This window comes from Ailuropoda melanoleuca, chromosome 7 (assembly GCF_002007445.2).
Source record: "Ailuropoda melanoleuca isolate Jingjing chromosome 7, ASM200744v2, whole genome shotgun sequence".
Taxonomy (NCBI): Eukaryota; Metazoa; Chordata; class Mammalia; order Carnivora; family Ursidae; genus Ailuropoda; species Ailuropoda melanoleuca.
Genome location: NC_048224.1, coordinates 11775555 through 11789983, shown reverse-complemented (window position 1 = coordinate 11789983; position 14429 = coordinate 11775555).

Here is a 14429-nt window from a genome sequence, read left to right as displayed (position 1 = left end):
ATTAATTTAATCATTGTATGAATTGACATTGTAATTAACCCTTGCCAAGTATGAAGTGCTGAAGAATAAACTTTATTCTGGGGGGAATGAATCTGCAGGTCTATGTTTCACCCCCATGTGCTGTCTATGAAGAGAACAGGCTGTGTTCTTTGGGACCTTTGGGGAGATTTCAGACTACAGCCCCCATTGCACCGCAATACTGATGGGAGTGCTTTGAACTCAGTCTGGAATTGTGTGTACTCTCTGCCCAGGGCTGCTTTATGTGGCATCTTTCTGTCTTTTCACACCATGTCATACCTGCAAGAACAGTGCTGTCTGAATGGGGCTTGGGTCTTTTTAGACACAGAAAGTGGGGACGGGAGAAAGAGATCCTATGGCAGCCCCAGGGGAACATGGACCTGCCAGATCTCTCTTATCCCCAAACCAGTGCTGGCTCTGATTCCAGGGTGAGGGAGAGGCAAAGGGACACTCAGCAACCGGGTAGTTGGCGGGCTCCCTCTGGGCTGTGAGCAGAAACTGTGGGCTCTTCTAAGTGCTTGGAGCCTAAAAAAATTGCCCTATGCTGGGCTGGTTCCTGGAAGGCTAGATCTGCTTTTCCTAAAATGACATCTGCGACCAGACTTCTGACAAAGGTTGACATAGTGGTAAGTTGGACCCTGCCCTGGAGGTTTCTCTTTTGGGTCTAAGGCTTGATTCTAAGGCTAAAGTAACTCGGTGATTAAAAAAATTTTTTTTAATTGGAAAGAATTGAGGAAAGATTTTGTCCAAGAGGACTTATGCCAGGATCGGATGGGCTCACGGTGTGGGTGAACCTCACTCAGAGGCATGCAGGCTGATACCAGGGACACCCCCCTTCCCTTCTGAGTCCACAGAACCCAAAATCCACTCCATGGTCTAAAATAACTTGGGAACTGTGTGGAAGAGGACATTTCGGCTCAAGTGTGGAGACGTGGGTTTATGTTCAGTGCCTGGTTCATGGGTGAGAAACCTGTATCTTTTATCTGGGATCTGTCTTTCCATGGCTCTTCCTTACCTGGCCCAGACCTCTCAGGTTCCCGTGTCTTGCAGCCTCACTATGAGGTTGGTTTGCATTACTGGGTTGGGATCAAAATCATTTAATTCTCTTGTTGCTTATATGGGGTCTGGATACCGGCCTCCATGGGGGTAGAGAGGCTCAAGGAGGTTATGCACCTTGCCCAAGGCCACAGAGCATGGAGCACCAAGGTCAAGATTGGAACCCAGGCTTCTGATTCAAGATCCAGTGCTTTTCCTACGGGGCCAGGTACCTCCCATCTTGCTGTGTCCCAGATCGCATGGCTCCGCAAGCACATCAAGCCACATTTTCTCTGAACGCCTTCCTGGAGTGCATTAAGCTAAAGGAGACCACTAAGGAGGGTAGGTTTTATTACTTTTTTTTAATTACTTTTATTTAGTAATTTTTATAAATCGGAGAAATATTGGCGGTTGACTTGAAAAGTCACATAGTGCTAAGTGCTTATAAAAATGCAACAATCTCTTAGGCTCCAGCCCCTTGGCCTCCCCCATTATTGCTTCCCCAGAGAAGAATTTAAAATTATTTTATCTGTTTCTGCTAATATTTACCTTCATATTCCTGAATCATATGTCTATACTTTTCATTGACTTACTGATTATAGACGTGGTCTGTTTTGGTAGATTGGGAATTTTAATTCCCTGATACTTCCTGCTCCTCTCTCCCCCTTCTCAGTGTAGTTAGTTATAGGATGGTGCTCAGTATATCAAGACTGATAAGCTTTTCTAGTGTTTCTGGTGAGTACAAAGAAGCTGAAGAAGGATGGATGAACCTGGCCGATTAAAGAGAGCTAGTCCCCTTGGGGTGAGGAATTTCCTCTGAGTCCCTCTTTTGTGCCATGGAGGGGTGACCTCTAGGGTGACCCCAGGCGAGATTAGCCACTTAGGGCATCCCTGACTTGCCAACTTCTACCAGAATTAAGGAATCTGCTCTCTCCTACTATCTGTCCTTTTTTTGGTCTCAAAATATCCTTATGATTGTGAAAGTGGTTACTACAGTAAAAAATTCAGGAAACATAGAAGCTATGTAAGAGGGGATACAAGTTGCTATTACAGGGACCAGTGGAACCCAGTGGTTAGCAACATATGTGTACGGAGAAAGTCCAGCAGACCTGGGCTTGCTTCCTGGCCCTTGTCACCCACTGGCTAGGAGACCTTGGTCAAGTTTTTAAAATGTGGATAATAGCAGTAGTGGCCCCATGGCTTCATTGTTGGTGTCTAATGATAGACTATGTCAGTCACTCAGCCCTGGCTTATGGTTAACTCTAATTTAGACGTAGGTGAGGATGATGGTGATGATGATGGGGTGATGAAAATGGCTGCTGACTTCTGCCTTGCTGAATCTACTCACGATTTTCTTGGCCGTTGTTGACAAGTGTGAAGGTAAGTGAGACTCATGTGTTCTGTTTGGCCTAATTTACAAAGGAAAATATTCACATTTCCCCCCACGTATAGGTTTTAGTTGTTCTGAGTTGGGGTTGCTCCCTGTGCTCCCTGGAAATGGTATTTTAGGAAGTAATGGGGGTCAGGAGGAGGGAAACAGCTGGGGCCTTGGCTCCCCTCCCTTGTCCTGTCATGGCGGCTTCTTGTTAATCAGTTCTGTGTATCCGGCTTCCACATAAGGGTTTGTGGGACACACCTCTGTTAAAACACCTACACGTGTGTGTGTCCACTGCTCTAACACCCGATAGGATCGTGTTTGACAAACCCTGGCGATGGACGGCTTCAAACACATGGTCTTCTCCAGGAAATACGGAAAAATTTATAATTTATGTTGTATAATTTTTTACTTGTGAGAATGAAGTGGGAGCTTCACCACCTACCACAACCCAGCATCTCAAAACTTTATGCACATTAAGAAAGAAAAGTTATCAGAGACCAAAGAGAGAACACGTCTTATGGCCAAGCAGGAAACCAGCTCCCGTGGGGGAACCCCCAGTATGCTCTGGGGGGTGAGGTTCTGGGGAAGAAAACAGGGATAGGAGTTCTGAAGCCCAAAGAGGGCAAACTCTCTGTTATCAGAGGAAAGCCGAGTCTCCCAGTGTGGCCGATGGGCTGCAGCTGGTGAGATTTGTTGGTGTGGAAGCCCTGGGCTGCTTGAACGTGGTCTGCTGGTTTGAGGTACGGTGCCTAAACCATATGGTGTCATGGATATGGCATTTGTTGGGATGAGGTCCCACTCCCCACAGTGGTGTCTCCCTGCCTGTGCCGTGCACAGGGCAGCCCCTATGTTGGCAGGGCAGGTCCTATCCCCTGGGTCACTGGACGGTTGGCCACCTGCATGAGTCAAGACTTCAGCACATCACTCTCATTGTTTGGTTATCAGGAACCCCCTCTCAACTTTGCCCCAGATTAAGGTATAAACACAGCCCTAAGAACAGGTGAAAGGACCCTGCATTCTAATACTTGTTGCATGTTCGCGGGGGTCAATGTCTTGAAGGATGAGCCTCCCTTTTTCAGGTTGGCTCTAAGATCTCAGGCCAGGTGGGGGCTGGAGGGTGGAGATGCCATCCGCATTGTTGGCACCGTTTGTCCCCCTGCTTTCTATGGTGGCTGGTGTTTCCAACCCCAAACCCCTGCCGGGTTCTGCCTTGGACACCTGCTCCCCATCAGCTCTAGCGCTCTCGGGACAGTTTTGTTTGAAGCTGTGGCTTCTCCTTCTGCACTTGTCAGTCTTCATTCTCCCATCCACCTCTTGTCTCCTTCACCTTTCCTGAAACCCCTTGTTCACCGATGACCCTTCTCCCATCTTCTTCACTACGGCACTTGGTAATTGCATTATTGCTTTATTATAGCTTATTATGGTGTGTGTGAATGGGGCAGGAGGGAGACCAGCACAAACAGGTAGGCTGCCCCTTGACCTCACACCAATGGGATTTTGTTCACATTTTCTGAACTGGAAAGCGTACCTAGAGGGTGACTTTGCCCCCTGACTGGACAGAATGGCAAACGTGGGCAGTGTGGAATAAGTACCAGGCCAACCGGTGTATACAGGTGAAGGGGGCCCTGGTGTGGACCATTGGCTTCTGAACCACACCCTGTGCAGACAGCATCAGACGGTGCTCCCCCACCAGCATCCTTGGCCTCACCCGTCTCAGATATCACCAGCAATTTCACAGAGGGAGGGTCTGGGGGTCTCAGAGACAGCCCTCAACTGAGTAGAGACCACAGCCCGGTGGTGACACGAGGAGGAGCAGTCCTGACTCGGGCCAGGCTCCGAGCTGGGGTGGCTGGGGGAGCAAACACTCTGTCTCATGGTTTTGCTTTCACATTGTATCCTCTGAATACCTTTCATTGTCGTCTCATTGCTGTAAACACGCTGGAAGTAACATACGTAGTTAGAAATCACTGTCCTCCGCACCCCACTCCAAGCTTCTGCCTCTAAAGCCGGAGTGAAACCGACGACTCCAAGCCACGGGATTGGCACGCCCCTTCCTTTCCACAGTGATGCACCCTTTGGGGATCTGTTCCCTTAGGGCATAAAGATGAACTGAGGGATCGGTTTCCTCTCAAAGTGCTTTTCAGTTGTGTGGTTGCCAAGAGAAGTATGCGGGCCGCGTGGGGTGTGTGCAGGTTCTAGTCGAAGATTAAATGGCCCCCTGGCTCCTCAGGCCTGCCTGCCATCCCCCCAGCCCACATCTGGTCAGTGGCCTGGAAGCGGCAAGGCAGAGGCCCTTCTGAGCATAGATACTGGGGGTGGCGGGCAGGCAGGGGTGTTTTCTTTGGCAGAGCAGGCTCGGAATTTCCACACGGCTGGCTGAGCAGGTGCTTGGGTCCTCCCCACTTTGGGGGTGCAACACGAGCCCCGGAGCCTGTAAACCTTCCAGAACATATGCTCTGGATTCAGGAAAAGGCATCAGGGTAATGCTAGGCTAGGCTGTGCTTTCTGTCCTACTTCTGCAGCACAGCTGCCCCAGGTCCTTGTCTGGATCTTTGGGCACTGATGTGAGAACCGGATGCTTTTTCTTGTCAAGACTTGGTGTGTGGCAGCAAACCCAGGTCGATGTTCACCAAAAGGATTCACGAACTTTCCACTCCTGTGATGAAATCTAACACTGACTTTCTTGGGCTTTCACTGCCCAGACCAGCCTGCCTGCCCACCCCCCGGCACCCTGCCTGCCTCCCCAGGGCCACGGCTGTTTTTTCCCTGGCAAGGGGGGCGGCTTGGTTCCTCCCTCACTGTCCCAGTCCCCTTCCATTTCACAGGATCCTAAAACAGGGGAGCCCGCAAATATCCTTGAAGCAGGCAAGTAGAGACTTGAGAAAACATAGCAGACGGAATGCTTGAAAAATGACTAAAATTTGGCATGTCTGCCAGTGAATGACTTATAGACTAAGAATGGAATTTGGGGGATGATAGGCTCTCCGAGACTTAAAAAAAAAAAAAAAACAACAAACCCACAAACAAACCCCACTTTTCATTTTAAAGTTCCTCAGCAGAGTTCAGTGCTTACTATCAATTTGGAGAGTCTCTTTGTTTGGCTTAGTGTTGTAACACCTCCCGTATTCAGAGGCCAGTTATTTGGAAGCTTCCATGTCCAAACTGAGGCCAGAGCCTGGACACACGCTGCCTTTAAGTTGCCAAAATCCCTGACATGCGTTCCCCGTATGGAAACTCAGGTACGTTATGCAGGGCACACCCCCGATCCTGGCGCGTGCTCTGCTCATACTGGCTCCTCTCCCTCATTGTTCCTTTCTTTCGTTTTAAATACAGTTCCAGTGAGCTGCTCTTACCTGGTTTACTAGCCCTCAGACGAGCAGCAGGGGCTTCTGCTAGAACCAGACACCTAACCAGAAAGGAATGGCAGCTGACAGCTTGGCAGTAGGGCTAGAGACCAAAAAATGGTTTAAAATGTAGAACTCGGGGCGCCTGGGTGGCACAGCGGTTAAGCGTCTGCCTTCGGCTCAGGGCGTGATCCTGGCGTTCTGGGATTGAGCCCCACATCAGGCTCTTCCGCTGGGAGCCTGCTTCTTCCTCTCCCACTCCCCCTGCTTGTGTTCCCTCTCTCGCTGGCTGTCTCTATCTCTGTCAAATAAATAAATAAAATCTTAAAAAAAAATAAAATAAAATGTAGAACTCAAAAGTATGGCAGTTCAGGTATTGTGACCCCAATGTAGGAATTAAAAAAAATGTACGTACACATACACTTGCACATACACCCATTTTATGAAGTCTGGAAAAATACACCATAGTTTATGCTTATGACCCCAGTTTAATACAAATGATAAATTATATACCTACATTTTAAAAGTCTGGGCAAATGCATTAACAGTGTTGGATAAATGAATTCCCATTTGTCTCATTTGTCCAGAATTATAAGGGACAGGAGCTTTGGAGTGTTTGAATATGAGGTTAACTCACAGGTAATATCTGTTAACTTCTCTGAAGGTGTTTTCTATGGAATAGAAACTGTGATATGGTCTTCAGAAAAAAGTGCATTGGACCCCTAAGTTTGGGAGAGGATGCAGATATCACCCTATTTGAGATTCATACTGCATAATAATATTTTGAAGTGAAACCGTATAGTAAAGGAAACTTGTTTCACTTTGTATAGCCCAGTGCATGAGTCAGTATTCTTGGAATTACAAGTCCTCAAGCAAAAAAGAGAATTTTTTGGTTCAGGCATTTGAACAGTCTAAGGCTTTATCTGTGCGATTCAGGCACAGCTGAATCCAGGGGCTTGAAGGAGATGCGACGGGTGCTCGGTCTTCATCTTTTGGCTCTATTTTCTTCTGTACTGCCTTCTTAGGCAGGCCTATGGAGGTTTCCATATGGAGGTTTCTAGCAATTTTAAGCTTACAATATCCTTTCAGCTAAAGGGCTTCTCCTTCCCAGTGGTTCAGTAAAGATCCCTGAAATGAGTCTCTCTTGCCTGGCTCGAGTCTCCTGCTGATCCCTGAACTGATTGCCATGGCCAGAGAGGAAGAAAATCCTCCTTGTCCAGGACTGAATCAGGTCCACCCCTGGACTGAGTAGGGTGTACGGGTGGGGTCAACCCCATGCAGACTACAGAGCCGTGGGAGGCCTTGGGAGGCGGTGGGTCCCCAAAGGAAGCCGAGGGATGGTTTCCAGGCAAGGGGAGGGATGAATGCTGAGCGGGCAGAAACAACAGTTTCCAACTCTGACAATAGAGCTATTTTATTGCGTAAAACCTGTTGGAACACACATGGAGAAATGCTGCCAAGTGCTCATCATACATTTTTTTCAGATACGTTTAGAATACAATAAAATATGCATGCAAGCACACATGTGGTCGAACCTTTCTTCGATGATTTAAAAGCCCCAGCGGATCCTGCCATGACTCAGGGTCAGCTCTTGAGTGTTGAAACATCCTGGTCACTGACTGTTGAAATTGTTTGGCTTCTTGATAAATGGGAGGTTCTGGCACAGCCAGAGTGCGGGGGCACAGGGAGCCTGGGAAAGTTCATGTACCGGACAGTGGGCACGAGCGTGTTTCCTCCGGTGGGGAGCTCTCTCGCGCTCTGACAGCACCCGCGCGGGACCTCTCGCTGCACCCACACGTGCCTCCTGCTCTTGCTGTCACCCCCCTGTTCGGGTGGGGAGCGGAGGCGCAGACAGGCTCCGTAACTTGGGGCAGTGGAGGAAAGGATGTTTGCAGAACGAGCTGGGTGAACAGTGCAGTGCCGCCGCGGGTTGGAAAGAAGGGGAAGGCTGGAGAGATGCAGGAGCTGTGCATGTGGAGAGGAAAGAATGAGTTTTCAAGCGCCCTTCCCGGGCCATGCGGTGTATAGGTGTACGAGCTCAGGGAATGGTACCCGCGTGTGTGCGAGGGATTCTCCGCCGCACCTTGTGCTCCGAGCTCAGACTTACTAGTTGCTTCTGGATGCACACAAATGGCTACAAAAATACCGATTGCGTTGCAACAGGACTTCTTTACACAATGCTTGCTTACCGACAAGGCTAATACATAGGAACGAATGATGATATATAGGAGCTGAAGGCTAAGGGATCTTTAATTTTTTTTTTTTTTAAGAGAGTGAGAGTGTGTGCCCAAGTGGCGGGGGGAGGGGCAGAGGGAGAGTGAATCTTAAGCAGGTTTCACACCCAGCACGAGCCTGACATGGGGCTCGATCTCACAGCCCTGAGATCGTGACCTGAGCCAAAATCAAGAGTCGGATGGATGCTCCACTGACTGAGCCTCCCAGGTGCCCCTGAAGGGCTCTTTAAATTTTTTAAGTTCTTCATCAGAAATAATGAATCACATTAAGCCTAGCTTCTCTTCATTGTAGGAAAAGATTCCTTGGGTTTTTTCCAGGAAAAAGGTATTTTCATCTTGTGATTTGGTAACATGCAGTCACGTCTGTTGTGTTTGTTTTACTATAATCTCGCACATGGTGGTGTTTAGGGATGTTTTGCCTCTTGGTTACCAAGCTCTTGAGGATTTCCCAGCTCCAAAGACCCTGTATCTCTTACCTTTGCCATCCGCCCTGGGGGCCCATCTGACTGGAGGCTATCATGGGACCCTTTTCCAGACTCCTGGGCCTGCTGCTGTTCTCACTAAGGTCTTGCTCTGGGGGCGCTTCTTGGGGACCCGCCCAGATGGCCCTCAGTTGCTTTCCAGTGTCTCCCTGGTTTTCATTTTCCATTACTCCATCCAACCACTGCCCCCTGCCCCCCGAGGGGTAGTGACTTCAAAACCCCACCCTCTCCTTCCACGCGTCGCATCTTACATGTCTCCTCTTCCTCCTCCACCCCACAGCCCCGTCTTAGCTCTGGTCATCGGGATGGTGGCTGCCCCACCTGTCATAGCACTGACCACACTTCCTCCTCCTCCTTTTCCCATCCATCTGTATGTACAAACATACATTTATTCATTCCTTCACAAAATCTACTTTGGGTGCCAGGCAGTCTTCTGGGTGCTTTGGACGACATCAGCAAACAGAGCACACACAGGTCTTGCCCTTGTGGGGCTTACAGTCTAGTGGAGTAGATGGACACTTCTTAATAATAAACGATGAATAATGATATATAATAATGTATGATTTATAATATCAGTGAAATAACCAACACCTAATAAATGAAAAGCATAGTAAGTAACTTGGTGGTAAGTGACAAGGAGAAAGGCACCATGGGAAAAGGAGAACAAATTGGGGTGGAGAGACCCAGGAGTTCTGGGAAGCCCAGGTGGTATATAATGGGATGGTCGGGGTGGGCCTCATGGAGAAGGTGAGGTCTGAGAGTCTTGGGGGAGGAGGAGATGAGTGCAGGGAACACACAGAGCGAAGGCCCTGAGGGGGGCATATTTCTATGAGGGCTGCAGCCAGGAATTTGGCTCTTCCTCCGAGGAGGGCCAACGTGAAGCTTGCAACTGAGACGTGCCCAGCTCTGGTATACTACTATATATACCATCCCTGTGGTCACCCAGGTGGCTGTGAGGGGGCTGCGGGGGGCCTGGCAGGAGGCTTACTGCCTAGAGGGTGAGGCAGCAACCCACGCATGGCTGTAGAAGTGGGGCTGATGGGAAGAGCGTCCCATCCTGGGCGTGTTCTGAAGGCGGCCGCAGGGAGTCGCTGACTGGAGGCGGGGTAGGAAGAATTGGGAATCAAGCGTGACTCCAGGAGCTTGGCACTCTGACAGTTACTCCAGGGTGAGAGTTCCTACAGTAAGATCAACCCAAAACTTCTCTAGTCAAACCAAGCAAACCAAGTGGGGTGGGGGTGGGGGTGGGCACAGAACCAAAGACAACTCTAGGCTTGGGGCTCCAGGCTGTTGGATTTGCTGGATTCTTAGACTGTTCGTACAGGGGCACTGGTGTGCCCTTTCCAGACCTTTAGAACCACTCATTTCACTGGTAGGTAATTAATGAACTTTGTTGTAATGAATGAAACTCTCTGTTGCGGATTTAGGTAACAGGATGTGAAAGGCTTGCCCTGGTCACTTTTGGAGGGTGGATTTATGATCCGGTAATGAAGTGTGAGCTAACTGCCTCTGAGGCGTAGATTTAAGTTAATTTTACAGGTATGCGTCAGTTTACACTGATGTATAACAATAGTTCTAGCTGCCGTGCGGGGAGTGGATTAGAGGAGAGCTTAGGGGAGAGTAGATTTATTCAGTCAGGATACCTTTGCAAAGTCCCACTGAGAAAGGATGAGGAATGAGAGGCGCAATCCCTGGGTGCTGACTGTGGAAAGAACCAAATGAGGAAGAAAACAGAGCCAGAGATCCCCCTAAACTCGGGACTTCATAGTTAGAGTAGGACATGTTGGCGTTTGTGGTGAGATATGTCTGCTTTCCTGACTGGACTCGGAGCTCCCTGAAAGCAGGGACTTGGCTTTCACCCCTGTGTCCCCATGGCCCAGCCTGGGCCCCCACAGAGTCGGTGCTTCACAAGAGTTTGTCAGGCTCTGAAGCAAGGAGAAGGTAAGTGATAGGAAGAGAAATCAGGGAGGAGATGAGATAAGAAAGGATAAAGGCTTATCTGGCAGGGTGGCGGGGGCTGGGGTGGGAGGTAGAGCAAGGTCCACCAGGACCAGGTGAGGGCTTGGTTGTTTTCCATCTCAGCAAGAGCCGGGTACAGAGGCTGGACCTTCACATTGCAGAGGGAGTGGAGGATTCACAGCATGGGAGCTTACTCTCAGGTGGTTACCATGAGTATCTCCATTCTAACAGGAAGGGCCCGTGCAGGTGAAGACATTCAGCTCAGGAGTGACTGGCCCATGGATCTGACACTTGCCCTGGCCTTGACCGTGTGACACGCTGAGTTTCAGCTCTAGGACAGAACTACCTAGATGACTGACCGAACAACTTCGTCTTCCTTCAGTGACCTCAGCTAAGTCATTTCCTGGCCCCTTCTTTGTTATTTAAAGAAATGATGGCGAGGATCGGGGAGCAGAAAATGAAGCCCATGACACATTTCATCACCACGCACCTTGCCTTGACCATTAAATATTTCCTGGAGTTGCTCACCTGGTAACTAAGTTGTTCACAGCTTGTCTTCTCTCCTTTATGGGATTTGTAACAAGGTCAACCCGGGCCATCACAAAGACCCAGAGGAGGGCTGTTTATGTCATCTTGGAAAGGGAGGCAGGTTTCGCAGGCCTGCTTTCTGGTCTGGATGCTGACCGTGCAATCTCTCAGGCCCTCCTAAGCATTCTGCTTAAACAAACATCATTTATGTGCAGCAGGAGAACCAGTCCCCGCTGTCTGCTTTCTCTTCACTCACATAAAACACGTTTAATTTCTGTTTACACACATATAAACCATATCTTTAGGAGCAGCCTGGGAAATCCTTGGTCGAAGATGGATTTTGCCTTCGGAAAACACAGAGGTGAGTGACATCTGTATATTGTGTTATCACAAGCGTGACACATGTGGGTGATTGGGACCAGGTGCTTCGCAGAACGCATCTGAGTGAAGTTATAAACCTCTGGTCGACAGGCAAGCTGACAGGCCAGTTCTTGCGAGCAAAAGCTTGCTTACGGTCCCTGCATTCCAGGTTAGAGGTAGCGGCTGACAGTGGGAAACCTTGGGGTGCTATGAATAAGCAGTTGAAGTTCAGCCAAAGATAACAATCTCTGATCAGCTTGCCCACCTTTGACCTGTAAAAGCATCTCCCACTGGACAGCACGGGTGGGCGGGGACAGACGACAATTTGGGGTTTATCTTCGTCTTATAGGATGGGTAGATCCATCGAGCGTTCAATTCTGTATTGATGAAAGCTTGTGTCCACACCAGCACTTTCCTCCTTGGCAGTCTGTGATATGGGTAGATGACCTTCCCTGATTTAACTCACAGTCTAGTGTATTCTGAGTCTGAATCCTGAAGTCTTTAAATCACGGCTGGTTCATTGAACAAAATGAGGGACAGAGAGAGACCAAACCAAGGGGATGTCACCTTATTTTGTTTCCTAATTTATCCTTCCTTGGGTAATTCACCCAGCAGGTCAGTTTTCATTGGATTATTTCCGAGAGCTTCATCCTTCTCTTCACCCCACAATTCCCTTATCCGTTGTGAATGAATTTGTCTGTTTTGGGGAGGCTCACAAATAGATTATTGAGCTCTAACTTGTCTCACTTGAGCAAGAACCGTTAATAAAAGTGGGTTATTTTCTTTGGACTTACTGGCAGGAGGAGGTGAGGGGATAACAGCATGCCGTTTGTGAGAAAGTCTACCACTTGGTAAGTGAGATATCCTTAGTTTTAGCTTTTACATTACACGTGTGTTTGCTCGTGTGAACACTTCTCTGTGATTTGTAGTAAATCAAAGGAAACGGAAGTTATGTGTACATTTGGTCTTTGAATTGAAACTAGACTTGTACGTTGGGCTTGTAAGACAACACTTGTCCCGGGAAGTTATTTCTGAAAGTGTGTGAATATTTTGGTGAGTCTTTGAGTTGGTTACCGGGGCTGTTCTGTTATTTTCCAAGATACAGATTTCGGTTCACTAAGGCCACTCTTATGCTATTGTGTTGTATTGAATTTGCACTAATGACTGATGTCCTTCTCAGTCAAAAATGGAAACATAGGAGGAGATAATGCTAAGTGAAGTAAGTCAAACAGAGAAAGACAATTATCAGATGGTTTCTCTCATCTATGGAACATAGGAACTAGGATGATCGGTAGGGGAAGAAAGGGATAAAGAAAGGGGGGTAATCAGAAGGGGGAATGAAGCATGAGAGACTATGGACTCTGAGAAACAAACTGAGGGCTTCAGAGGGGAGGGGGTGGGGGAATGGGATAGACTGGTGATGGGTAGTAAGGAGGGCACGTATTGCATGGTGCACTGGGTGTTACACGCAACTAATGAATCATCGAACTTTACATCAGAAACCAGGGATGTACTGTATGGTGACTAACATAATATAATAAAAAAACATTAAAAAAAAATGGAAACATAGGGCTAGTCTTTCAAAGCTGACAATGGGAATCTGAACGAGCACAAATGCTTCTGGGCTCTTGGACGGTAATAGCGGTTAACATCCAGTGAATGCTTTCGTGACATGCCAGGTAATCACAGATTTCCTCAATGTGAATTAATTAGTGTTCTCACAAAAAACCTATCCTGTGAGGTATCCTCTTTTTAAAGGTGAGGAAACTGAAGCATGGATGAGCTTTGGTGATTATTGAGGATTCTGGTCTGGGTGGGCCCCAGATTTCCTGGGCTCCTCTTGTCGAAGGCCTGGAAACTTCAGGGGCCAAGCAGGGAACTCTGGTATAAGGAGTTCCAACCCTGGGACTGGCCTGTGGTTAAGATTCCAAACTTTTACGCTGTGGCTGGTGGCATCCTTCTAGGAATCTCTCTTTTGCTCCCTGCTGAGCTCTGATTTTGGCTGGAAAATTTTCCATATGTTCTGATTGAGCCCTTCCCACTATTTGCAACTTCCTGGGGTTTTACTCCGGCATCTCTGACTCATTCCTTGCCCCCCCCCCCAACCCCATCCTCCCCTGGGGTCTCTGTAGGATATTATTTGGTTGCTGGTATGTGAGTATTTATAGTTCTAGCATTGGCTTTTTCTTTAAAGCAAAACCTAAAACTCCTTAGAAAATAATTGAAATTTTAGGAAGAGCTTTCTGGTTTATTTTGAGACTGCTTAACAGACTGTGATAAGCTGCGTGAGTTGCTGGAAGACAGGCTGGAGTTGGGCTTTGAGGCTGGGGGTCCTCTCAGGCACTTCCCACCAAGGTCCTTGTGTGGACATCCTCCGGGCCTGGGGACCTGCTGGCCTTCCACTGGGAGCCAGCTGATAAAAAACTCCACAATATGCTTTTGATTTTTTCTGCACTTCCCATAGCTTCATTTCTATTAAAATACTTTCAGAATCAGGAACTTGGGGCCCTAGAATGCCATCGGAATTGATTTTCGGGGATGAGAAAGTGACAACCCCAGTAAAATGTTCCATTGTCCCCAAGCAGTAGGGAAGAAGGGCGCCCATGAAGGAGGCCAGGCGTGGTCCGCTCTTACACATGGGAGCTGGGACGGCAGAGTGGGTGAGAAAAGGACTCTGGCTAAAAAGCCAGGCTTCTAGGAGTTTGATCGCTCTTCCACCGGCTGGTTGACCCTGGGCTTCTCTGGGCCTCTGTCTACCCATATACAAACGGTGATAATCCTAGGGCTCATGTGAGGATGAAATGTAATGATCTATAAATGTTAGCTCCTACTCATGGTGTCCATCCAGAATTTCAGCACCCAGCTACCATATTCTGTGCACGCCCCCATTGGCAGGGAGCCTGGCCTGGAGGGAGGGTACTCCCGCCCCCAAGTCTTCATCTGCTCCCCGAGATGCCTAGTCTTTCTGAAGGTTCTGTGGCTCCCACCTTCCCACCACGCAGGGCTATGAATTAGAGGATTGTCAAGGGCAGTAGTAAGCCTAAATACTTGCATGTCCACAGATGTAGCTCCTTTGGGTTGACTTACAGAG